Here is a 27,879-nt window from a genome sequence, read left to right as displayed (position 1 = left end):
CGTCTGCATTTCAAGGCAGAATGCATTCATCTGTACTTTCTCCTGGCTTTTGTTCACCAAAAAAAAAAAAAAAAAGAAAAACCAAACACTTTAGCAGAGCCATATTACTGCTTCCTGCTTCTGTTGTTTAGTGTTTTGTAGCTACCACGGCTGGCCAAGAAGCTGGAAATCTTGCCTGGTGTTCTGTAACAAAGAGAAAAATAGAATGATTTGTGTTGACTTTTGGTCATCGTGCATCATTATCGATCCGAGGGAGGGCGGAGGGGGAACGCGTTACCGTGTTATCTGTTGCTCGCCAGTTCTCCGGCAAGGCGGCGTTACCCAGCAGTCAGTAGAGGGCAATAGAGAAATACAGTTTTGTGATGCCTAAAGGATTTGAAGCCCTGATTATGTGTTTACAGAAAAGAAAAAGAAGAAAAGAAGAGCCAGGAGGATAGGTTGTTCAGTTTACTACCGGAGACCTGAATGTGACAGACCACCAAGGAAACTAAATTTTCTAAGAGAGTAAAGAAGACCTTCTGCGGCGTCTGCAAGGGTCTCCTTTTTTCTTCGGAGTTACGTGGGATAACTTAGCCAGAACTTATTGATGTCTGCATGTTCAGTGGACTCGGGAATGGACTGGGAAATGCGGAAAGGCACTCTTTAGAAGGAACAGAAGAGGAGGCATTTCTAAAATCCTGCAGGTGACCGAGGTGAGCAAACTCGCAGCTCCTCTTTCGGGTGAGATAATAGATGTTCAGTCAGCTGTATAAAAGTCATGAGCAAACTGAGTGATTGAAATTATACAAGAATTTTGCTTTTTTGGGCATGCCGGGGCAAGATTAATTTTCTCTTGGGAAAAACAGAAAGGATGATGATGCTACAAGGATAAGCATTTCTAAGCATATGTTATTTTGGAGACATGCTAAAACTGGTGACCTGTTTTATGTGTGATATTTAATATTAAAACTATTTGAAACATGCTTATCATTTTACAAGGTTTGTGTGCTATAGTTCCTAGACTCTAGTTTACAGATAAATATATAAATAAGATGTAACTATTGTTGTTCCTTTTAGCAGAAATTTTTGCTCATCTCTTTACTAAGAGATTTTTGGATGAATGTTGGGAATGCCCTCGGGTTCTTCAAAGGCTTTATAACCAGAAAGAAACTGAGAAATGATAACAAAGAATATAGCAATAACAAAAGGAGCTGAGCCATAGAAATCAAGGGAGTGACAGAGGGTTGGGAAAGCAGAAAAAAACCCCAAAAGACTAACTTAGGAAATAAACATATGAAACACTTTTCTGTTGCCAAGATCTCAGCTGGTGTCACCATAACACTTGGAAAATATCCTCAGGATGGTGGGAACCATTAAAGCAGTACAGATTATCAGAGGATAAACTTCCACTTCAGCTGCCACTAGTAGCAGAAGTGACCAATAAGAAACGTTTAGGAAATGAGAGATGAAGAATCAAAGCATTGACATTCTGGGGATATCACAGACAAAGTGCAAGGGTATCTAGAGGTCAGTAAAACAGTACCCATATGAAACAAGGCAGGGTGATAAATAAAATAAATAAATCATATTCTAAAAACTATCATCAGCTTTGAAAAGCTAATCAAAGGAAAAGTTATCTGGTGTTCCTCTTGAGCATAGATTTATTTTGTAAGTGGTATGATAGGTAAGGCTGTGACACAATGATTTATCTGTGCCTTGAGTGCCAAAACACATAAAATATTAATATGATTATTGTTAGTTTATACATTGTTTATTATTGTTTATACATACTTCCTTACAGTATGTACCCGAGGGAGGTGAAAGATAACATATACAAACCATATCGCTATTTTTCATGGGTTGGCAACATCCATCTGATAGGAATGGACCCCATGAATATCAGAATCCACCTGGTCTTGAAAGCTACAAGTTCCAGTTGCCAATTTTTAATTCCCTTCATTCCATTTCCAGTATTCTGTGTCTTCTTTTATACTTGAAAATCCATTCTCTCAAAAGAAAATAGAAATTAAAGACGGTATTGAACAAAAACCTCAGAGAGAAAGATACACGCAGTTTAAGGATATCTGTACATATACCAACTCTTCTTTAAAGTGGTCCCTTGCAGAAGTTACTAGCTCTGTATCTAAAATGTGAAGCTCTTGGGCAATAAACATTCTCTTATAGCTGTTACCTATTTTCAGTGAAATTAGCAGTGTTGCTTTTTGGTGTTTGCTGGAGAGTTTTCCCACAGGTCACATCTCTACAGGTACAGTCGAAAGGATTGTTGTAGTGGGGAGCCACACAGGTCAGCCGCTGGGGCTGAGGAATGGGAGCTACTGCTTGTTGAAATCCAGGCTTTGCTTTGCCCCTGTGTGACTTTGGGCTTGTCTATGGTCAGCTTATGAAGTGTCCAGCCTGGCACCTTGCTGAGGCCGAGGGCCAGGCTTTGAATGGCAGGGTGGAGATTGTACAGGGAGGCCCTCCTTGCATAGAAGTTATGGGAAAGGCCGTGGACTGGTTGCAGTGTCCTTCAGTACACAAATATACTTCTATGCCAGTTCTGCATAGGAGTCCTTGTCACCTTAAGTGTCACCTTTTTATGACCTTGAGTCGTAAAAAACCTATTCATTTTCACTTACAAAACAGTTGTCTAAAAATGTTGAAATTTCAAGCCGAAATTCCAACTGTGAAAAAGATGGTGCTAATTAATGTGTTAATTGTCATGTAAACCTCTTTGTTTAATGAGATGTGAAATAGCCCCTACTGTTAGGAATATCAGTGTGCACAGGAGTTTGTCCCAAGCGCTCAGGGTCATTTATTGCTGTGTTGCAGCACAACCCAGGGCTGCTATTTCAGCCTCTTGCCAAAATAGAAACGTTTTACTTTCTGATGAGTCATCTGGGTTTCACTGAGATCTTGCAAGGTTTCCCCACCCTATTCTTCTTTGCTGTAGAGTCCAGGCCCTGCCTTAGAGGCCTTGCTTTCCCAGGGAAAGACGGGGTGGAACCCTCCTCAGCAGCTGTTGGCTCCATTCCTTAATTATCTTGGAGGGGACTGCTAATGAATGTTATGGAGCATTTTCTCTGTCACTGGAGCTGAACTTGCAGCATTCCTAGCCTTTTCTGGCCAGCAGTGTGGCAGAGTAGCACTGGCAACTGAGTTGGAGTTTGCCACACATTGTGCTTAAATGTTACCTGCATCAAGACAGAAAGGGAAGTAGGTCAACCAAAGGAGGCAGCTTGAATCTATTTTCCAAGTTGGTCATATTTACTAACAAACAGCCCAAAAGAGCTATATGTTTCAAGAAAATATTACCTTGCTTTTTTTATTTTTTTTTTCCTCTTTTGGTGTAAAAGACTTCACTTTTAAAATAATATTTCTTTAATTTTTTTCTTTAAATGATTTTCTTTCCTTTTTAATTCTGAGTGACCTGTTCTAAGGTGGCACTGGTTTGAGCATGAGGTTGGACTAGATGACCTCTAGACATTTCCAACCTTACCCTGTAATTTTCAACAATCATGCTGTTATTTTGGATTCTTCCTGACTCCCAATTACCTGAGAGAGGAAAAAAACCCATGGCTATTTTAAGATAATTTTCTTTCCCCTTAAGTTATTATTTTAATTCATTGAAAATGTACCAGGGAGAATAAAAAACCAGGTACTTCCAATAAATAACTGTGTTATGGAATAGTCTTTTGCAGTTGTTGCTTTCTGAATTTTCTTATAAAACACTTTGATTACCATGTTCAGGCTGCTTTACAGAATTGCTATTATGCAGAAATTTAGTCTGCTGAGGGGTAAATTGTTTGAGGGCTGTACTCCCTGCTGCAGTCAAAAGTGGCTTCTTACACCTGTTTATAATCACCAAAGTTAGTCTCATATTTGAGAAGCTGAATATCATTGCCGATTCTTTCAGTTTATGCTTGGTGAGTCAGATGGCAAGAAGGGGTAAAATATTTACTGGTAAAGTATGTTAAATAATATGAATTTGAAAAATCCATATTGTTTTTTCAGTAATCCATTTTAGCTAAACTCATTCAAAATTAAACTGTTTGCCCAGCTGACATCCTCAATTCATCACCCTTGCTGAAACCCAAGATCTTCAAAGCCATTTACAACAGCTAAACAAACATATCTTTCATTAGCTTCGATTATAATGCCTGATGAAGTGCACAGAAGATCTGAGTCTTTAGAGATGACAGTGATGGATATAATTTAGACACAGGAGAGGTAACAGAATCAGACTGATGCTTAGAGTGAACTTTAATACAGAGTTTCACAGTCAAATAGAGGTGGGCGGTAAAGTGCTCCATATGGGCTTCAAAACTGCTGCTGAGGCACAGTGGCAGCACAGCACATTGTACCTGCCCTGGGAAGTGAGCACTTCAGTCTTCATTGCTAACAATGTGGCATTGTCCCCAAAACTTACTCCTCTTTAAAGGATAAACTGGAATGAAGAGGATGTATCTACCTGCTAAGTCTGAAGCAGTGAAGAGGAAAAACTCCATGTGACACCAATTTAATTAGAATGCAGTGTCATTGCCTTGATTAGTGATGGAAAACAGGAAACTTCTTCAGTGAGTGTTGTATTATAACTGCACAATTCTCCAGTACTGAAAGGATCTAGCCTTTGTAAAGTTGGCCTGCATGCAGGGCCCTCTGCTTTCCTGTGCCCCTCAGAGATTTTGTACAAAACAAAACAACAAGGGGTAGATGATCCAACAGAAGATTTTAATTTTTTTTTCTAAAACCCCAGAGGTCTCTGCTTAAGCATCCCAAGCCAGAAACAGTAGTTATGTACACATATGTTAAACAAACATCAGTGGAGTTGTCATTAACTTACTGCTTATTTGAAGTGTGGGAGGGCCTGATGCAATCTCTGGACTTTTTGAAGAAGGCACATAGCCATATGTTTTTTATGTGTTCTTTTCACTATTATTAGATAATGCCAACAATATTGTTCAAGTATGGTCTGCATCAGGCTCCTGAAAGATCATATTGGCCCTCAGTGAAGAAAGACTTGTTTTCCTTCTTCGGAGAAGTAATTTAAGGGTTAAGCTGATGGCAGGGCAGACATAACAAAGTTTGTTGATTCATAATTGGTTTGTGCAAATGAAAATTATTTTTTTCCTTACTGTGTCTTAAGCAATGTTTTCCTGATGAAAATGTGTACTGTTTTTTTTTGTTGTTTTTTCTTCTTCTTTCTCCAAAACCAGTCTGAGATCTCTGCATCCCTTACCACTGCTTGAAAAAAAAAGACCTGTTTATCATAAGAACAGGAAAGAGAGGATAGTGGAAAGCCTGAAGGAGTAAAAGTCCAGACAGAGACGTACTGGCATACATAAGGTCTATGAAGAGTTTGTCACAGTGCCTGATGGCTCTTAGCTTCTGTTTCATTTGCTCTGATGGTTAATCATTTGCTTGAGTGCTCAGGTGCCATGGTGATGGACACACTACCAGTGCCACAAACACAGCGTGCTGCATATTTATTGGAACATTATTTTTGAAAGAAACTCAAAAATAAATACAACTTTTGAAAATCCTCAGCGTAGCTAACATTGCCATTTACTTTCCACTCTAACAATATAAATTAGCATGGTAGGATATAGGCATCTTCCTCCCATTTTAGATTTTTTCCTTCTGCTGTTCATATCCATGGCTTTCTCATTAAGTGGTTTGAAAGGCTTTAGACTTCCTCCATATGTTGAGTATTGCACATTTGTGCATTGGCCTTTCTGTGCAGCTATTGAGATATTAGTTCCTCTGTCATCAATATTAACATCAAGGAAAGGGCCTTGGAATAGGAGCCAAATGCATCCTTGCTCTGTTAAGCCCCAACAGTTTGCTAAGTGTGACCTTTGTGAAGCTACGGGTGTAAAGTTCAACCTTGAAAATCTTGGCCGGCAACTAACTGCTGGAATGCCAACTGGCAAGCTGTTCCTCCTTCTTCTCCAAATGCGAGGCCTTGTGCCTGAATAGCTCCAATGCAGCATCTCTTCTGCAGTGTCACGTTTTTAAGTCTGATCCTCACACAGACCTCTGTTGCTGTTGTTACTTTTTATAGCGCTGTGCTATTTATATCTCTATTTGAATATGAATGGTGGCCACCACGGGGAAGTTAGCACTGAGCAGTAGTTTCCCACTGAGGGCATTGCCATGCTAGCATCCCTCCAACATGACTGCATGGAATATAGAAACAGATATTATCTCTTTACCACAAGCACCTTATGAGTTTGCTCCTGGTTTTAGTATCTTGAATTGCTTCACAATGCTGCTCTCTGACCACTGGTGCCTGGAGCAGATTGGAGTAGCATGCTGGCAGTATATGAACCCCCAGCACATGGCGTGCCCACAAGGCAAACTAAACCACAGAGGAGGGTATCAGATGGAGCTGGATGCAAGGTATGAATCCGCTGGATCTGGATAATTGTTTCTCAAACTCCACTGATCGTAAAAGCTTGCTTTAACTTTTGTTTCAGCCCACAGGAAATGGAAAAGACATCCTTTCTCCCTTACATTTCCCTCACATGATATGAAAGGACCAAATTTTTTTTCAGACCTATCTTACCATCTGCTCCAACAGCAATTTGCTCACTAATTGGTATTGGACAAGTTCAATTAATACATGGAAAAGCACGCAAGAAACCTCAAAACTCAAACAGTGATCAGGGATGGTGCTTATGTCTCCCTGGCATGAGGTAGGAAGGGCCGGCTTGGCAGGAGTTGCAGGCAGAAGTAGTGTGAAGACAAAGCAACACCATTTGAACCTCCCATATTGCTGATTTTTTTTTTTTTGTAATTATAGTAAAGATGCTGAATATGGCAATCCTATAAACATTTCTGAGCCAAAGACTGAGTGAAAGTTATAGGACTTGTGGTTCAGGATAGCAGTCATCTCCCTAGTGTTCTTCCTGTGAGATCTGAACTGATGTTGTTGCAGGGGTGATGGAAGAGAAGCCAGGACTTACCCTCTAGGGATTTAATTTGGAAGGCATTGGAATTGGGATCCTCTCCTCTCTATCAATCCTTCTGCAGTATGGGATTTTCCACCTTGGCACCATCCAGTGCTTGGACTGTCTAGGATACACAAATCCTGGTAAAACATACAGGTAACAGCTGCTGTGCTCTGGTGTTTTACTGGAGTGAAAGAACAAACCTTGAGGAAAGTGGGAAATGAGTGGTGCTTGCCTCTCCTGACTCCAGGGCCAGTGCAGGTAGAGTCATACCCCTCTCCCAGGTGGAAGATGGGCCAGACTGCAGAGGAAGGCACCAAATGGCATGTGGTGTAGTATTGTAGGGTGTGGAAGTAATACCTTAACAATCCTGGTCCCTGTAGTACCATTGCAAAACTGGCATCAGAATACAAGTTTTCCTGTAATTTTGTTACCGTGATATTGCCAATCATACAGGCAACCCTTCCTGCCAACCATTTCCTTCTTTTCAGTGCTGTACATTAATTTTTTGATTACTTTGTTTACTTTGAATACTTTTGGTTACTTTACTTTGAATGATTTTTTTGGTATTCCTTAGCAGTAAAGCTGAGGGGTATTGCCATTCACAGGTAGGGTGCAATTAAATCCATCATCCTTCTTTTCCTAAGGTTGTTCAATTTTTGAGAACCACCCTAGAACACGTGCAAATTGAGCGTGGATAGAGGCATCTCTTGCCAGCAAATCTGTGCACTTGGATTTTTCCATGGACTGTTGTCTGGAACTTGGCAAGTCTTTTGAATCTTTCCTGGATGAGCAGTTCTGGATTATTCACCAATTTTTTGGGGAGTTGGAGTGAAAATAAACATGTGCTTGGGATGCTGAGTGCAAACTCAAACCCAGACTTTCCCACTGTGAGCCCAGAACAGAGAGATTTAATTTTGCCCTTTATGGATTATGATCCAGTGTCAGAATTAGATTCTGAGTCTGAATGGTGTGCAGCGTCTGTGATACTCATGTAAATATACTGGTTTAGTGCTTGCAATATGTTTACAGCCTCCTATTCATTGCTGACTGGTGGTGTTTTCCTTTTTGGCTACAGTGGGAGAAGCCGTGGGCCTTACTGTTGATACTGGATTTGATGCTTTTGATAATAACGAAATCTGCAGATGTAGAAGCACAATAAATGCTCAGACGTGAGGGTCAGAAAAGAGTCCATTACTGAACAATCTTAATGTCTGTTGGAATGAAGAGAGACAGAGTTTATGTAGGTTTTATCACTGCAGCCATTGCCTGTTCACTTTCATAAAAGAAGATCTGGGATATTTCTGTCCTCAAACACTTGGTAATTTTGGTTTAAAGTGGCTGAGTTCAGATGTTCAAAGTGTCTAGTTAACAACAGATATTAATATGCCTGGAATCAAAAGTACTGTAAGGAAAGGAAAGCAATCACCTGGTCTGGTGCTGAAAAGGTTAACGAGGAATTAAGGAAAGGAAAAAAATAAAGGCTTCTAGAGTTATGTTTAATTTTTCAGTCTCTTTGCTGTCTGTCAGTCCTTTACACGAGTGCTAAAAATTTCATAAAAAAATTAAAAATGTATTTTAAAAACCAATTTAAGAAACTGAACATGCAATGCTAACTTTGGAAAATTGCAGCTCTATTTTCTGACAGAATCTTACATTTGTGACTAAGGGAAAACTTGATTATTTCAGTGGATTGCTGGAGAAGTAGATGTTAATTTCACTTTATCCATTCTCACCTTAAAGGATTTACGTGGAGACCTTCAGTTTCAAAGAAGGTAAAGGTGTCAGATCAGTTCATATGCAACAGACAGGTTTGCTGGAAAAAGCCCCAGATTTGATAAACTTTCAGAAAAATTTCACATGGCTTGCTGGAGACAAAGTACTTTTATTGTGAATGTTTGCTGGTCCCACCAAAGTTGATGTTCCTTTGGTAAGTCACTTCAGCTGGGACTAGGACTTTGGTTATAGACTGTTGTGAGCACTGAAGATGAAGACACTGGTCATTAAAGCTCTGTCAGCATCTCAGCAACGAATTGATGTTCTTTTTGGCTAAAGTTCAGTGTTCTTTGAATGAGAACCCTTGATTTACATTAACTGTTGCTCGACTATTAAGCTGATGTCTTGCTACTCTTTGTGGAGCCACCAAAGAAACAAGCAAAAAGAAAAAAAAACAAAACACAAAAGAACCTCAACCAAGCAAAACTCCACAGAAAATATTAAGTTTGGTGACTGCTGTTGAATTTGTTTGTCCTTCCGTCATGCAGCTGCAGAACGTACTGGCATTGCAGGTAGGTTATTTGACTGTTTCCTTTTGAAGCTTTGCCAATTCTGCTTTGTGGATCAGCCAACAACTGCCTCCTGAATTGTGCTTGCACCTGTTTCCTCTTCTTCTGGAATAAACAGGTTTTTTCTGAAAAGAGCATTGACAAAGGCCAAAGTTGCTCACCTAGCCTGGTCCACTGATATAAAGGAAATCACATTTTCTTGGTGTTTGTAGGATGAAAGTGGCAGCTGTTACTATGGGAATAGGCAATTTATGAAAGAAGTCTTGAGAAGGCTGAACATTACCACTAATCGAAGAGATTGCAGTCAAGACAAAAGGTTAATGTTCAAGATCTGCTAATTAGGAGAGAGCTGCTTTTCTGATAACGTGAGGATGGATACAAATGAATTCTGTTTGATAAAAATGCTGTTGTTCTGGCTAATCCCTGAACCTATTATTTTAGATACAAGGGTTAGATTCATCCCTAGTATAGTATCCACTTCTTTGTTTTCAAATAGGTTGAAACTTAATGGGTATAAATAGTCACTATTTCCTGGAAAGGTTCTTTCAGATACTTTCTACTTCACGTTCCCTTTTTGGAGACATTTTTTCTGCATTTTGTTTTGTATTTTGCAATTACTAATATCCTCTCTGTCCCTATCTCTCTGCTCAACACATTTTCAGGGGTGTAGAAATTACTGTGGTTCTTCAAATGTCTCCTTAAATGTGCTGAAAATGTTATCAGCAAATAGAGAAAAGGCTTTGTTATTTCTGCCGCACTTCCTCTGTTGATTGACTGTGCCAAGACAAAGTGCATAATATAAGAAAGTCATCATCTGCAAACAAGAATGTTTGGGCCAGATCGTCTCTGCTCATATGAAGTGCCAAATCTTCACTCTCTTCAGGAGAATTGCATCTTTCCACAAGTTCTGAAAATACAGTTTCTGTTAAATTTCTCAGCTTTAGAGCACCCATCTGACAAACTCATTCCAAGCAGCTAATAACAATTTTTAAACAATTCCACAGTTTACCCTGGATTATTTCACAAAATATTCATTATTCTTAATTAAAACTCCTGTTGATTGTATTTGTGTGAGCCCTAGCTGTTCAAATAATCTTGGGCTCTACATTCTTCTCTTTATTTATTTTCACTTGCAAGTAGCCTGCATTATTGCAAAAGCCTTTATCTGTGTAATTAGTTTTACATGGATTTTGTAATGAAAACTGTATGTGAAAAGTGGAATGGTAAATGTTCTTGGTGATGTTCCCCAAAATGACACCAGTAACATCGAAGCAGTAAAAATATCACCACACCACACCACACCACACCACACCACACCACACCACACCACACTATTAATGGGACTTAAGGACTCTGTGTGACCAGTGGATGCAAGCAATGGGTCCAGGAAATTGTAAAGGGCATTGCAGCACGTGATACTTCCAGCTGTATCTCAGCCTCTATCTCGAAGGTTGTAATTTTGCCCTTACTCTTTTATTTGGGAGACTATTTGAGAAACTGATAGGCTTATTGGAACTTCCCTTCTTTACAGCCTTGATGAATGTGTGGTATACATACTGCCTTCCCACCTGCCCATGCTATTGTTGCTCTTTAAATTAAGTTACACTTCTCCCACCTGGAGGCATCTTCCTCAGGACATTTCTAGGCAGCAGCTACATGCTTTCATAGCTCTTCTATTGCTGGGCTAAACCACTTAGCTCTGTTAGTATCTTTGGATGGAGAATCTCCATGTCTCCTGACTGAAAATCTCCGTCCTCATTGTCCTACACCCTCACTTGCCTTTTTCATCATGTTATTTGTGTATTCTCTCATTGAGAACTTCAATCTTCATTTGTCACTACTCATTTGTCATATCTAACACAGGTTACGTTTGAATTTTCTGCCCAGGACCTTGCTGCTTACCCCATTTCTTTGGCTCCCATCTTCAGGCTGCTCTCCTTGTATAGTTTCACTGCTCGTCTTTACTGACAGTGTAAGAACGTGCAGGTAGTCTTCTGCCTGGATCACAATGGTCAAGAGCTATGAAAGGACAACAGAAGCCCCAGGGTGGATCCTGAAGGCTCTCACTGCCAACCTCAACTAATTTGATGCATCCCTTCTTAATGGCACTTGCCTGTTATTAGTCCTCCTTTAGCTGTTTTTTTAACCACCAAAAAAGTCTTAGTCCTCAAATTCCTTAATAACATATAACACAGGGTCAAATGCAGTCTTACAGTACTGAAAGATGAGATCTATTACACTGCATCTGTTCACAAAATCACTTACCTCATCTAAGAAAACTATATGGATGATTTGTGTGGTGTCCTTTTGGGAAATTGCTGTTGCATTTTATCCCATTTTTCATTTACCTCTGTGTCTTTATATATTGTCTCTCTCAAAATGTATTTTAAGGCCTTTCATACTAATGAGATCCAACGAAATAGCTTGTAATTTCCCAACTACCATCTCCTCTTATTTTTATTCACAGATTTTTTGTAAGTAAAGAAACCATATCTACTGTTTTTCAGTTTCACTCCCAGCTGGATGGTGCTATTAAAGATATTTGCCACTGGACTAGCATTACATGTGAACAACATTTTAAAAAGGGTGAGATAGTGATTAATCAGACTTCAGGCTTGATGCATTTAACTTTTTGAATCAAGTTTTTTCTTAGCTGTGGGAGTTTCTATTTGCATACCCACATTCTTATTCACCCTAATTTTGTCTCTCAATTTAACTTAAACATTTCTGATTGTAAACTGTAGAAAAATATTTATTGAAGGCCTTCCCTGTGCTGTCCTTAATATTTTCTCCATCCTTCTTCTGCAGTGGCACATCATTTTTCCTTGTGTGTTTTTGTAGGTTTTGTTTGTTTGTTTTCTGGGTGTTTTGTTTGTTTATGTGTTTGTTTATACTACCAAAGAGCTTTTTACTATGTGTTGTAATATTCTTTGCAGGACAGAACTCAGTGAAGTTCTTGGGAGTTCAAACTATCTTAGTACTTTCTGACTTCTCAGACGTTTCTAGTTCGCTGATAGTTCCTTTGGCATTCTGTGTGGACTCTACTTATTCCCAGTACCTTCTTTTTACAAAGCCCCACTAGTTTCTGGCTATAACATTGTAAAAGCTTGTTCAATTTACTGTTCTTTTTCTGTATTACAGAATAGACATATCTTAAAAGAACTTAAATGCAAATTTTAGTATTTTATTTCATTTTACAGTGCTTTACTATGTTAGTGCAATTCTTAAGTTCCTATGCCTACCTTTCTTCTCTGTTGTAGAAATAATCCTACTCATGTCCTAATCAAAGCTACGAAGATTATACATGTGAGAAAAGGGTTGCAGATCAGGGTCTGCATTCCTTGAAGTACTTTCACTAGCTGCAACATTTTTTCACAGTGGTAGATTTTTTAACTGTTTAAGAGATACGCATGCAGTATCAAAAGAAATGCAAAATATTTTGGAAGATGAAACTGCTTGGAAACCGAAGGATGCACGAATTCGTTCAGGTGCCCAGTATTTCTCTAATAACCTTTTTGCCACTTGACTCATGTTTTATTTGTGTCTTTTAGGTATTATTAGATTTTCTTTTGGCACCCTGGCAATTTGCAAATATACAAGTACTGAAGTGAGTGCTCAGGAAAGTGGTCTTTCAGAGAACTAAGTTGTTGCATGGAAAAACTTCCTTGGTAACTACTTATTACTGAGATTTTTGTCAGGTATCAAGATATGTCATGGCGGTGTTGCAATGACACTAGAAAAGCATGTTCAACTGCAGACTGTGCCCCAAAGAGCTTGCAACTAAAATGCATTTAAGGCCAAAGGAAGCAAATATTCTTTTCGTGGTTACTGTGAATGTGGGAAGTAAGCCAGTGTCACTTATTTGGGACATGTCCAGTAGCTGCATTCAGTCCCCTTGACTTCTCAGTCTTTCTCTCAGTTGCAGGAAGGTTTGTCCCTTTTTCATCTAACAGAGTCATTAGCAGGAGTAGGAAATTACAGTAAGATACTGGGAATGAAAGGAGACAAAATTTCATTTATTTTACTGCTGTTACACTTACTTTAATAATCTGTCACTATATACAAAGCAGTTGGTAAAAGGAGGAGGCATGGTATGTTCTCTACTGGTGCCATTGCATTTTTTAGCCAATCCAGTAGGATTATTCTTCAGCCATTAATCTCTTACAGGAAGGAGGCAGTGGATGGGTCAAAACCCGATTTGTCTGTTAATTTACAAATTTTGAGCAAAAGGCATAAGCTGACTGAACAAAGAAGTAGATGACAAAGCAGAAAATATTTTTTGGTATTTAGAAAGCTTCTTCCGGAATTGAATCTATTCATAAGTAATATGACACACAATTCTGAGAAGATATCAGAAAGTCTCAATAGATTTAGATTTTCAGATTAGCTGGTGAGCCGCTCAAATGTGACCTGAATTATGACTCTCCTGTGGTTTCTACTTATAAATATTTCTTCCAATAGAAATAAATGATGAAACAAATTTAAAGTAATAGTTAATTAAAAAAGAATTCTTTTTAATCTGATGGACACAAGTACTTTGAAGAGTGTAATTTTTTGCTGTGAGAATGAAAAAAAAACCCTCTTCAAATCTCTTTTGTGTATAAATACATCCATTTACTTCAGTAGCATCTGTTGTGAATCTGAGTTTAACCAGTAAAGCTCTGCTGGAATGTCACTTCCCTATGTGTCAGAAAGATTCAGGAGAGGTTAGTAAGGAATCTGTGTGTCTCAGTACTCACCTACTGTGTCATCTTCACATGAAGACAGGATCCTGGGTTACAGAAAAGAAAAGTAAGCAGACTTTTGTTTTACAGAGTGTCATCTCATATATGTACAGAGCTATTACTTCCCTCTCTGGCAGTGAAACCATGTACTATATTTAGGAAGAAAGAAATAGTACTTAGTGCTAACTGTACTTAGAAAGAAATTCTTTACTGTCAGACTGGTGAGATAGTGGAACAGGTTTTCCAGGGAGGTTATGGATGCCCCAGCCCTGGCGGTGCTCAAGGTCAGGTTGGATAAGGCCTTGGTCTATAGACCTGGTCTATTACTGGGAGGTGTCCCTGACCATGGAAAGGGGGATTAGGACTAGATGGTCTTTAAGGTCCTTTCCACTCCTTAAAATTTTATGATTCTATGAATCATTCTATGACTTTATGACTTGCAAAACAAAGAGCAACAAATCTTATCAAAATACTTGCATAGTGTTAAGGAATTTCAAGGAAAATCTGATCAAGTGGTACTCAGACTATGAATAGAATTTCGGGTTCCAGCACGATGTTGCAAATAGCACTACAAGAAGGCTCACCCAACTTTACTTTTACTCACCCAACAAATCTTCTGCTCAGTAATTCATTTCAACAGCAACAATAAAAAATACTAATAATTTTATCACTGATAGTGGTTTTTTCCCCCAGTCTCTGTTCTAAAACAGTCAACACAAATCTCTGTTCCCTTTTCCTGATTGTTTGGGGGTTTTTTTCAGGGAAGAAGGAGGTATTCAAACAATTAGAAATTTTTCCATCAAGAATGTAGAGATAATAGGTTAAACGGGGATATTAAATCACGGTGAAAGAAATCTACCCTTTCCAGTATATGTGCTGGTTTTCTGAGCAAAGTTTTCAGAAAACAGTATCTTAGCCCTAGGATTTGTACTCTTCCATGAACTTTTCAGTGAAAGCAGTTCTGCTACATAAAGGACAGTCCCTTTGTTAACAGCCTTTTAGAGTGATGTGTGTTGATTTAAAATTCAGAGAGACAAAAATAACTGGTTTAATTTTCGGATGTATAACATGTTCAGATCACTAGTTGAATAAACATACCATTTCTTGTAATGCTTATTTGTTAAAAATAAAGCATATTTTTTACTTGGCTTATATGTCTGTGTTGATTTTTCATAGCTCTGGAGCAAGAGCTGCAATACAGATAGCATGGCATAGCTATTTACTCAGCAGTCATCCAAACAAACTGACCTGATTAAGGTGAAAATTTCTCATTGCACAGTGTGCTAAAATTGGTGTGTTGAAATATTTGTAGTGAAAGGCATGTTCCTTTTGCAGGTTTATTTTAATAAGAAAACCCAAAATGCTCAACCACAAAATCATACATTTTTTAATTTTAAAAAGGCTTCATAATGCCTTCTGAGTATTACAATTTAGATGATTCTTGCTCCTGTTCTGCTTAGGGGCTTGTTTTTCTGTTTGGACTTAGTCTTCCATGACATGCCACTATCTCTGCTTTATGGTTATGGACATAGTGTATTCTCTGATGAATTGAGGGAAATACAGTCTAATAATGTAGCTACACAAGGGAATGAGAATATGAATCACTCAAACTTTAACATCTGTGAGGGCCAAAAACTTGTATTTAAAGCTCCCCTGGAAAATTTAATTCTTTTCTGCAAGGGGAAAAATCCCACAAATATTTTTAATTCCCTCTAGACACCTAGTTCTTATTAACTGTTGAATATGTAGGGTAACTTCCATAAAATTCTGTGCAGAAACATAGTGTTGTGAGTGAAAGGCTCAGTCTGAATTTTTGTACAAATTATTTCCTCTGACAGGTGGAAGAGAAGGGTGATGGTGATTCAAGAACGTGTTGGGCTATTGGTATTTTTCAGTCATACTCTATTTGTACAGAGAACTTTTTTGTTGATGTCTCTATTAATCTTTTCTCTTAGTTCATAGCATTTGAGACAGAAAGCATTTTTTTACACAAGTGTTGTGGAAGTGGCATGGCCCACACTGCTGAAATTCATCTGTGTCACCTTGGCATCAATCACTGTCTGTGGCTCCAGGATAGGTATCTTTGAGCATCGAGCAACAAGCAGAAGTTGTATTTCAAAGCCTTGAAACCAGCAGCTGGTTTGAAAGCTCTCCAATTTGGATAGAATATTCTCAGCTTGGATTGCTTAATCAATGCTCTGTTTTCACTTCATCGGCAAAAAATAATACAGAAAGAAAGCTTCTCTATTAACAAATCATTTGTCATTTCCAAGCTGGCTGCAGAGGTCTGTGCAGTCATGTCTACTGAGTTGCTAAATCTTTATGCCTCCTCCTCTTTGGAGAGTCATTAAGCTTAGAAGCATTACCCTCTACAGGGCTGATCAGGATGGCTTGTTTTAAAACATGTCAAAAATGTTGGACAGCAGCTTGTTAAAAACTTCCACATTATGGATCTTTCTGATTGACTGACCATAAATGAATGCCAGTTCTTTTATTATTTTTAACACAACTTACAAAGATGCTTACACATCATAATTGAGACTTTGGGCTGGGGTTGGCACAGGGATGTAGTGCATATAAGCCCTTCCAATTTTTCTTCATATTAATCCAAAATATTATATACTGTCTGTCTATTAATTAAGAATCTCGGTAACTGTTACTCAGTGCAACTAGAAGACTTTGCCCAGAGAAACTGTGAATGCCCCATCCCTGGAAGTGTTCAAGGCCAGACTGGATGGAGCTCTGAGCAACCTGGTCTAATGGAAGGTGTCCCTGGCCATGTCAGGGGGCTTGGAACTAAGTGATATTTAATGTCCCTCCCAATCCAAACCATTCTATGGCTCTATGATTATTACTGTTGAGAAACTGATTTTCAGAAAGGCCGATTTTCGTTGTCTTCAGCTCAAGTGAAGTGTCAGTGCTTCTAAAAGCTCTGCAAGAGACTATTGACTGCAACCCATCCCTGCAGACCAACACCTCAGACCAAACCCGTTTGCCTGGGGTTTGTGTCCAAACACAGAGCAAGTGATGAGTGTGTGCATATGCCTATGTCCACCCTGATTTCCATCAGGTGACCTTCAGTACATTCTATTTGTACCCTGGTGTCTCATCTGCTTTGAGACAGTGAGCAACCTGAGGCTTGGAGCAGGTACGGAGCAGGTACACGTTTCAGCTGACAAGGCCTCTGGCAAAGGGGCAAGTGGGGGCAGCCTGTGGAAAATCTCTGTCCCAGAATTCACTTGAGCTTGGCCCTTTGGTACCTACAAGGTGAACAGGAGATGGAGGAGAGGAGAGCAACCCTCCTCCTTTACTCCCTTTCAGGGGGGTTAGTCCCTATCAGGGAAACAGAAAGGCCATCTCTGCCCACAGGAAGAGCTTTTTGGCTCTCTGCCTTTTATGCATCATGTGAGGGTGTGAGCTATGTCTTTCCTCTCATCCTCTCCATTAGACCACAAAAACAGGCTCTCCTCTCCTCATATAACTAGATTTTCAGAGCTTAGCAAAGGTGCAGATCCATGTTCTGCCAGAAAATGACATTTTGTTAGTGCCAGAGAGAACTGGACTCTAGTATCCAAAAGCTGATTTCAGGTCTTTTTTTGAAGACTGCACTCCAAGCTGAATAATTTTGTTGTCTGACCAATTCACAGTGAAGAAATACATCTCTGTTTCCTGTCTTGTATGCTGTAAGTGCAATTTGATTATATTATATTTATTGTACTTTGAACTTTAAGTATTTTCTGCAGTTTCCAGGAAAAGAAAGGAAGAAAAAATAGGAGGAAGATTGTGAGATAAATGATATAGTACAATTCACTCTGCTCTAATTTGTGACTTTCGGATTTTGAGCATGTCTTAATTTGATTTGCAGGTGATGATCTGCTGACAGAATAAATAAATCATAGATAGTACTGAGACTACTCAGCCATTTGCTGTGGTATCACTCCTACATAAGGAACCTGCATCACTCTCTTTCTTCAAGTATGTTCTCTCCTGTGGTAAGTTTTTCAGACATATAATCTTCTGTGTTAGGAGTTTTATTTGCAGTGAGTGCGATGAGTTCTGAAAAGTCCAGCCCTGGACAACTTCCTAGATTTTGTTGTCAGAAGTGGAAGCTATAGTCAGTAAACTTAGTTGTGTTCTTGTAGAACACATGAAAGGTTTGGTAAGGCTGTGGAGTGTAGCAAACATCACGGAACTCAATTACAGGTGTTACTAACTGTAGTTTATATTTCCTTTGTCCCCAGGAAGTGGATTGCATTTGCACAGTGTGTAACATTTTTCTGCTTGTCTGATTACCTGGAATTAAATTTTTTATTACTGGCACCTGTATTTGCAACTTACGACTTTCAAAGTGATGTCAGTTCCTCTAAATAATTAAAAAGACCCTCTTGTCCAATATTAAAAACAAACAAACAAAAAGCCATAAATAATTCTGACAACTAACCTTTGGAATGGAGACCTAATTAGTTCTTATTGAGCTTGGTCCAAAGATCACTGAAGTAATTTGGAGTCTTTCCATTAAAGTTAATTGACTTTAGAGCAAAACTCTTTCTCGGACACACTGGTTTAGCAATATAGCAAATAGTCTCCCTGTCACTTATCAGCAACATCTCCTACAGACAGGGTATGTTAGCTGTTCTATTTGGTGTTGTTTCTGGTAAAGTTGTTGCCTAAATTAATGATGCCCCTGTAGGCACATAGAGGACATAGAAAAAACTTTGTGCCCTGGGTACCCATTTATTTGGCAGTCACCAAAGCCTGCAGGTTACACTCATTCCAGTGTCACTGTCAGGCTTTCATCAGAAGTGTCAACATTAACAAGATTTTAAAGTGCGGGCGAATATAGAACATCATTTGATCCTGGCGAAGAACTGTTTGCCTCAGCACTTGTGGGATAATGTAGAGTAAGCAGCAAATCATTGATGAATCTGTAATGCAACACCACTCCCAGGAGTGCTCAGGCGAAATTGCTGCAAAGAAGAAGGAAAGACACCAAAAGTGATTAAATGCAGCAAAAGATTTTAAACATAAAGGAAAAAAGAAAAAAGAGTACAGAATTATGAGCAAAACTCTTTCATTCTGGCTTAATAAAAAACATAAGGAACCCACAGATGCTGAATGTTTGCTGAACCTTAATTGGTCTGGAATCATCCTTTTATGGATGTTTCTCTAGTTTTATGCCTGTGGTAATGTTGACCTCTGACTTTTAACTTAAAATTTCTAGTGAAACTTTTGCACATTCTACCAGACCGTTAATTCTCATCACTGTTAAACACCTTATTTGCTTTTGTTGTCCATAGAGATAATTAATAAAAATAGGTAAAAATGTGCATTGATAGACAAGGTATTTAATATTTCTTTGTACATTTAAAACGTGTGCAAAATTCGCTGACAATGCTCTGCAATACTTAATGGAGATGAGAGAACCTCAGTGGACTTGCATTGTCAAAATGGCACATCACATCTGCCAACACAGAAAGCTGGCCCTTAGCCTAACATTTCAGTGGATGCCTACTTGTTCCCTGTCTCTGTTTTATCTTGTATCTGGCTGCCATAGTTCTAATATGGATCCAGTGGGGTCAGTGCAGGTTCTTCCACTGTAATAACTGGGCCTTGCACTGAAAGCCTCAGTACTTGGGAGATCCCCGCCCAGTTTCCATCTCTGTGGTGTATTTCCACTGGGAATATAAGTAAGTCACTCTTTGCCCAGGGTTGACAGAGCTACTTTCTTATGCTTGAATAGTCTGCTTTGTGATATAACTTTGTTTGCTACTAAATGGCTGTACCTAGGAAGTAGGATTCAAATTCCATTTAGTGCCCTAGGTTACTTAATGCTGCAATTTAATTTAGTCAGTTTCAAATAATGACATCAAGATAAAAAAAACCCACCTCCCTATCACATAAATTATCCTCAGAGTAATCCACTCCCTTTGCAAATTTATTTCAGAAACTAGGCAAGGTTATACTGCAGTATTAAATACAGTCATCTGTTTGGATGAAAGTATTTGCAAAGCTCCAGCTAATACTCTTATGAAGTTTAGATTAGAGTATACATTCCACCTACTGATACAAAAATGCTGAGTTAATGTACCAAAAATAAATATTTATTTAAAGAAAACAAGGAGCCTTTTAAGTGAGTATTCTGAAAATTTCAGTGCAATTTTGCAGTCTATTATGTTGCATGATTCACGCTTGAAGTAGTTTTCTACTTTATTTTAAATATGCTTCTCTATTATTGGAAATTAAGACACCTTTTACTTTGCACTGGCTGATTGTTTTGGAGGTAAATGGAGATGGTTGTTAGTCTTTTATGATTTGCAGCAGTGGGGATGTCTCTTCAGACTGTAGTGGCCTAAAATGATGTAAGAATCTTTAGCTTCATATTTGTATTAAGACCAGTGGACATCCAAAAGAATTTGTCTCCCAGGTACCATCAGAAAAGCGGCGGGCAGTGTGGATGGGCTTGGCAATGAAACCCTGCCTGTTCCATGACAAAAGGGCCCCACGGGGCTTTTCAAGTCTGCAATAAAGCACATGCTCAAGGGATTAGGCAGGAGGGAAGAGGAGAATCTACTCTTTTTTTTGTAATCTGACCTCACAAAAAAAAGAAGCATTCTCTCTCAGGCATAACCAAAATGGAAGGCAATGTCTTACTGACAGAGGAACATATATTTAGCACCATGATTTATTGAAACTGTGTGTGCTTGTTTTCTGAGAAATACATAGAGCCTTTTGATAACACTAGATGATAGCAATCTGCTCTGTAGGCAGATGTGGATATAATAGATGTGCCTGAGGCGTATTTGCCCACATTGGGTGAATTCTTTTTTGTTTATCTTACTGCATGGTTTAATTTTATTATATTGACTGTTGAGAACAGTGTCTGATTAATGTTGGAAATCACTACCTTATTTATAGGTATGCAGATTTTAATAATGCAGTAACAGTAATGATTTCTTTCTAAGTGTATGATAAAAATAGTGTTGCTGTTTTCTTGTGGTTGAAAATGCTTTAAAATTGGTGAACTGGTCAAACTTTTTTGAAATAATCTATTTTTGCTGTTGTTCCAGATTATGTAAATTAACAGAAAATGGACTCAGAATCTGGCTAGACAATGCTTTTGCTTTTTTGAGAGTCTATGCACTATATTTAGGAGTCTTGCTCTATCCTCTCAGCTGAGATTTAGATGGGATCATTTTCTTTGAAGTTTTGTTGTCAAGGTTCCAGATCAATACAGGACTTATGTTTGCATGTTTTAGAGTGCACAGGTAGTCCATCTGAAATCAGTGAATAACGTTCTGACTTAACTGATGTCAATGCCAGAACTCCCAGCGACTTCGGAGAGGCCAGGCCTAATCACGTTTTTCAATTGAGTAATTTTGGGGCAGGGAGAGGGAGGGTTGTTCTAGTTTTTTACCAGTGAATGAAGGATAACCTTATTTTAAGATTTTATAACAGATACAGTGCAGATATCCACAGAGAACTGTCCAAGATAATTATTTCAGTTTTGTAAAAATCCTCTGGTTTAGTAATTCCCATTCTTTATTTTGCCCTGCCTTTTACATTATGTATCAATGTTAACCATATTACTATCATGACTAAAAATGTAATCTAAAATGGTTCAGACTGTATTTAGATACAATTCATTCAAAGATTCTTACTATATCAAACTAAAACCATTCAATTATATAAAAATAGTTTTGTCATTACCAAAATGCTTTTGGTTTAGATTCCTGAATATCTTTCTTCAAGACATTTGTTTAATGGGAAGTTGTGAAGTAATGACATCCTTTCTAATTTAAAGCATAATCAAATTTTGAAGGGTCAGGGTTTCCTGCAGAACAGAAATTTCAATTTTGACCACCTTTCAGTGCAGTGAATACTTAGTTCACTGCAACTGTTTGCCAACTCAGTGAAAAACTGGATACTAAAGTGCTGTTCAAATGTGGAGCTTAGATGGCTAATGTTATTCCTGATCAAAATAATGTGAACATATGATCATACTGCTGGACAAGTACATTGTCTGTGGTGCCTTGATTTTTCAGAAGATAATGAGTCATTTTATGGTTGCTCTTACTCAGACACTCCTCCCCATTTCTGGTTGACAAGATTTTAAAATAGAACCCAAGCTTTTGTAGAAAATAGAATGTTTATTTTACCTTCCTTCTGCACTCAGAAAACAGCTTCATGACATACAGTCAGAAATAAGCCATAGCCACAAGTAAGTCCCATAGCCACGAATAAGTCATAGTTTTACTGTTAAAAGGTTTTGCAATAGATTGATGTGCATTATATCTCTTTTATTGAACCTTTTATTAATTTCTACTTACTTCCTAATTTCTTGGTAGAGCACAATATAGTAACAACAGTTCTTTATCCACTTACCTGGTAAATTTGTCTCCAGAGCCATGGTGTTGTTTATCTTCTACTGTAATGGTGATGGTCTGAGATTGACACCATCTTTGCACTATTTTTTACAAATATAGTGTCCTCTGTTTAAGTGGAATGCATCCCAATTTATATATGTGGCTGCAAAGCAGGGGTTTTTGACATTTTATCACATATGGAAAGTGCTGAACTCTTGGGTAATACAAATGCCTGTCTCGTGGTAATATCCTCGAAATGTTTCTGCTTGTTTCCTAAAATATCTACCTTATCAGAAGTGTTGTTCACACAGTCATGGAGTCCTTTGTTCAAACAGGGCTGACTGTGGTGTAATAACTGTCGCCAGCTGTTTGATGGGAACCTTTCACATACAGGCTGAGTGACAACTAGTCACATAAACCTTCTCCCACTGTTGTAATGGACCTGGAAAATCTGCTAAGCCCTGGAGGACAAGTGAGGTCAAGGAGAGGCAGGATATAAAAAATAATATCAACACATTGTAAATGTAAGCAAATATAATGAGATTTTGCATTCAAATGAAATTTTATATACTCACAGGAGGCATCATTTAGTGCTTAAAGTATAAAACTGGGAGCTGAATGATGCTGCTTCTATTCTTGGCCATACTGCTGCAGGTTTTGTTCCAAATAGAGAAGAGCAGAGGTCAAAAATATACCTGTATAAAAGAGCTTTCCGTTTTTAATAATAGCATGAGATAAGACCATATCCCAAAGCATTACAGAGAAACAGAGCTTTGATTGTAGATAAGATTTTTATGAAAACCAGTTCAGAATTTCAAAAAAGGGGCAGATCAGAGTTAAATGAAAATGGATATGGGAGGAAAGTCATACTCAGTCTGAAATCATGTGAAGAGAGGTATGTAAGTGTAGTCTGAGGTCAGCAAATGTAGAAAGCACCAAGGGTAGTAAAAACACAATAATTAATTAAAGGGTCATAAAACGTGTCCATCTAATACACCCATGAAATTTCGGAGCTGTCTGGCAAAGGATATTAAAAGCCTCCATGGTCTGAATGTAAAATTACTTAGAGATTCGTGCAAAGTTCAGGGTAAAATTCGTGGTGTTCACAGGGTTTGTGTCTTCAGTTTGAAAGGGAATGGATTCAGACAAGTTCATGCCCAGCTGTGCTTAGCTGCACTGGTAAGGTACACATGTAAAACTGCCATATAAAAACCCCAGAGCTTAACTGAGACAGCTTGGAAAGTATGCAGAGCTTTGTCTGCATATTCGTTCTCCTAGCACACCTTCATGCCGTCACCAGGTTTCTTTGCCTTTCCAGGATCCAGGATCTTATTGAGCAGTTTAGCTATTAATTTACAAAGCTTGAATTAATGTGCCTCAGATTTCTCTTCTGTTCATATTGTGCTGCTCTATGCTCTAGATTTGGCAGCTGGTGGTGCTTGGACATTCTGAAAATGTGAAGGTATTTATTTCCAAGATAAGAAAATATATAGGTCTTTGCAATCACATACAGGCAGAACCACTTGTCTCTAAATATCAAGTGTAGTCTAAGCATCTAATGTTAAGATGTTCCTGATGTAGCTTTTATCTTGCTCCTCTACATGCCCAGTATGTCTCCAGCCTTGAGACTCTGAGCATTTCATCGTGTCTTGCACCTCAGACCTGTCAGGATTTCAAACTCAGAAATGGATGGCTCGCTTGCAAGACTCAATGTTACAGATACTCTTTGAGCATGACATTGACACCCTCAGTCTGCTCTAGTGGCATTCATCCAGTAGTTGGGAGATCCCACTTCAAATTCCACCTCTACCTAGGTAGATATGAGTTTGCATTTTCTGCCTCTTCTCACAGGAGAAGCACCTTAAACAGAAGGCTATAAGAGTAAGCTTTGAGAAAGAGTGATGAGACATGGAGTCAAAATTATCCTGCCCTTGTGTCAAGCAGTTCCAATTTCTATGAAGTGATTAAATGTTCATTGGACTGGCGGTGGTGGAGTCGAGGGAGGAGGCAGGAGGAGAATGAATGAATTGTACCAAGGGATAGAGAAGAAGAGCCAAACGTTTTCAGATATTTGAAGGATTTGAAGCTGGAATTTGAGATCCCAAGTGAGAGCTCCAAGAACGTTGTAGAGGATCTTGTCTGTATTTTGTGAGTAAGGGATGGCTTAAGTATCCATCTTCAGGAGATGGTTCATAACTGTGAATTACAGAAGTGCCAGCTGCAGCTCAGGATAGCACCTACATTGGGGAGGAGGGGCAAAAGAGAAGGGCATCTCCATCTCCAGCAGCATCACTCTTCCAGCTTCATCAGATTCACCTTCCATATGTCCTGTGCTGAGGGACCTGACTGTCCCCATGCATTACCTGGTAGCTTATCAGTATCCAAGTCAGGATATGGATTTTAAAGTGTCAAAACGTCAAGGTAGTCCATTATACTTTATACATCAAGAATCTCAGTGGTATCTGTAAACCTCTTTGTAAAGCTCTTTAAAAATCTCCAAATGAAAAATGAAATAGCAATAGTTTTTCTATTCAGAATGGATTAAAAATCTAACAGAGGCAAGGTTTTAGAGGAGATATTATCTTTCATTAGATCAACTGCTATACTTGAAAGAAGCAGGCCAGCTTTCAGGCATGAACCTCTTCTTTATTATCTTGATCACCGCTCATTACCACAAGGGGTTGCAAAGTCAACCTCCCAGTTTGACTTTATCTTTGCATGTCTTTCTCATTTTATTGCAGGAAGTTATATTTTCCTTTATGTTGCTGATTTTGTGATTATTCTAGTTAGTCATCTTGCGTGAAGTATAGTTTTCAGAAGTTGGACAGCATTACCTTTTACAGCTACAGAGAATTTTTTTTGCAGCAGAATTCCCATCTGCCATGTTCCATCTGGTTTCCACTTCTGCCTCTGCCACCTGAATGTAGAAAGCCAAAAAAAAAAAAAAAGATGGGTCCAGCATTTTTCATTTTAGCAGGCACACATGCAGGAAGTGTATTTAGTGATTAGATGTTTAATAGGTAATTAATAAATTTTTACAACTGGAGCTCTAAAAAGAACAGCTGTCGCTTAATTTTTTGAAATTGAGTTACGCCAGTGCACTTGAGTGCATGCTTAAAAAAAAGTTAGATCCTTGAGGGTTAAAAAGAAGAAAGATGCTGGGGACAGAGGGGAAAAATAATTACATCATTTTTTTCTGTATTTCCAAAATAACAGTTAGCTTTCTGTGGAAAGTCAGTCTTTGTGTTCATCCACCTGCCCTTCTTTGGCTTAAAAGATTCTAGTCTCATATCCAGGAGTTTCTGCAAATGCTCTACAGAGGTTATTGAACCCATTTGTTTTGTTTTCCTTTAAAATCTTTGCTAGGCTTTCAGAATTTGTAGGTGGATATGCATTAATGAGAAAGCAGAAGCTGGGTGTAAAAATGAAGTAGGTTTTCAATGAAGTTTGTCTGTAGCGTTTGCTCCCAGTAAACTGAACACTCTGTTATGCTCTATTTAAAGATGTCTCAAGAACCTGTTCAGTTTTACGTCTGTCCAAATTCAAGGCATTCTGAGAGGAGGTTTTTACCTCAAACTGCGTCCTAAGGCTGGAATTCAGCTACTGAAGCATTAATGTAACTGTGTATTTTTTTATTGTAAACAGTTTTCCTAAATTTTTGGTCAATTTTTATTATTTTCAGCTTCAAATGACAAGCAAGTCTTCTCCCAGTCCCCAAATATTCAAGAAGATATCGGCTATATCCATGAGACTAAACTGTGACAAGCTAACACCTGGACCATACACTGTGAGTTCAGTGGATTATTTATGAAGCCAAACGTCATTCATAGATATGAACAAGAGAAATGACACCCTGGCCTATTGTTGCCCTCCGCCCTCCCTTCTAATATACAAAATATAAGAAGGACTTCAGGAAATTTTACTTTATGGGAGGAGTCAAAATTAAGAATTGTGATGATGAAAATTGTCAGTTAGAGTAACCCACAAAAAGTCAATTGTTTGCAAGGCGTTGGGAGCTTGGCAAGAAAGTGTCAAAACAATAGCACACGATGGCTCTGTTTTAAGACTATAGGTGCTTTGCAGAGTAACATTAATGAGCTCTAAAACTTTGGGGAAGGTTAAACCAATCTAAACTCACTGGGTGCTTTGGTTTAATTTAGACATACATTAATGTTGCTTGATGCTGAGGAGTAGAAAGAAACTTTATGTAATCCACTAAATATGCTGTCGTGTTGTGTTAGCAAAACTATCAGAATTAATAAAACAAAGTATATATAACAAAATTATTTACAATTGCAAAATAAATTATAATGCAGCAAATCAAAATAATAGCAAATGCAAATGAAGAAATAGTAAAGTGAAATATTGCATTTAAAGGTAAAAGTTAACATTGGTTTCCATTTAAGAAATTACTAAAATGATGATTTAGGATTTGATGCAAAATGTATTGGCAAAGGATTGTTTCTGGAGCAAGGCACCACTGTTTGTTCTAACATCAGTAAATTCATTGTGAAGAAGCATGAGTGTAGAAAATTTCTCCACCCATTCTTCCATCCCTACTCCTTTCAGAATTGTAGATATGCTTCTGTGTGTCACCAGGACATAATAAAATGTAGCACATTTCTTAAAAGCTATTCAGTTCCCTCTCTTTTATGCAGGTGCATAAAAAATGCTTTTGTTGGCTCAGGCATTGATAAAGTAATAGCAATTTCTGCAAGCTTAACTATTCAATTTCATTATTTATTTGGAGAAATTCTATGTAATGGAGCAGGGGGAGTGAAATTGAGGGAATTTATTGCAATTTAGAGTTGAAAAAAATGGTAATTAGTATGAAATGAGAAAGAGAAAACAAAACTTTCCTGTAGTTAGTTACTGGTAAGGTTTTGGGGTTTTTTTTATATGGATGTCCTTTCCTTCCCCTTAGTAGATGTTTTCAGTGCATGACCCATACCTATCTGACAGTGTGAGAACCACTCTTAGGGTGTCTGTAGAACTTTGTTAAGAAAATCGAGTCTCTTGAGTAAATTTTAAGGAGCTGCAAGCAAAAAAAAGGCTTGAAAACCAATGCTATATGATAATACCAGTACAGAGTTAGGTAATTTTTTTCCAGTATCTTTATTAAGCTCTTAAAATCCTATCCTAAAAACTTTGAAGTCAACAGGAGACCTGTTACTGACTTTCATGAAGTTAGAATCAGCATCTCAGTTTATTGGAGTTTTGTTTGTCTTAAGTGTCTCTAATGTACGTAGGAAGATGCTTGAATAGCAGTGGTTGGAATTTCCTAGCTTAGTCATTTGGCAGACGAGGGTAGGGTGCTAGAGACTGGCCCTATTGAGTGTTGTATTGATGCTTTACCAATGACTGGCTGTATGACCTTTGCACACTGACTCACCCAATACAGTTAATTTATTATGAGGAGTCAGAAAATATGAAGAACCCATTTTCTCTCCTTTCAGAAGCCAGCAGCTGTGAAATTTAAATTAAAGCATCTTCAGCGATTCTTGGTCAGGGAAAGAGGCAGAATGCTTGGAGGCAGCAAAGCAGAGGTTTCTATGCCTGCAAACAGATCCAGATG

At 38.3% G+C, this 27,879-nt stretch overlaps 1 long non-coding RNA gene across 1 annotated transcript; it reads left to right on the top strand.

The window, feature by feature from the left end:
• The first annotated feature begins 366 nt into the window (after window positions 1-366).
• Window positions 367-27,053, top strand: LOC126635866 (uncharacterized). The gene is made up of 3 exons (XR_007627816.1): window positions 367-692; window positions 17,807-17,933; window positions 25,987-27,053. It is a non-coding gene; the product is annotated as an uncharacterized LOC126635866 (long non-coding RNA).
• The last annotated feature ends 826 nt before the right edge of the window (window positions 27,054-27,879 follow it).

This window comes from Myiozetetes cayanensis, unplaced genomic scaffold (genome assembly GCF_022539395.1).
Source record: "Myiozetetes cayanensis isolate MyiCay16 unplaced genomic scaffold, myiCay2020 scf1, whole genome shotgun sequence".
Taxonomy (NCBI): Eukaryota; Metazoa; Chordata; class Aves; order Passeriformes; family Tyrannidae; genus Myiozetetes; species Myiozetetes cayanensis.
This window is presented reverse-complemented; position numbering and strand designations above follow the sequence as displayed.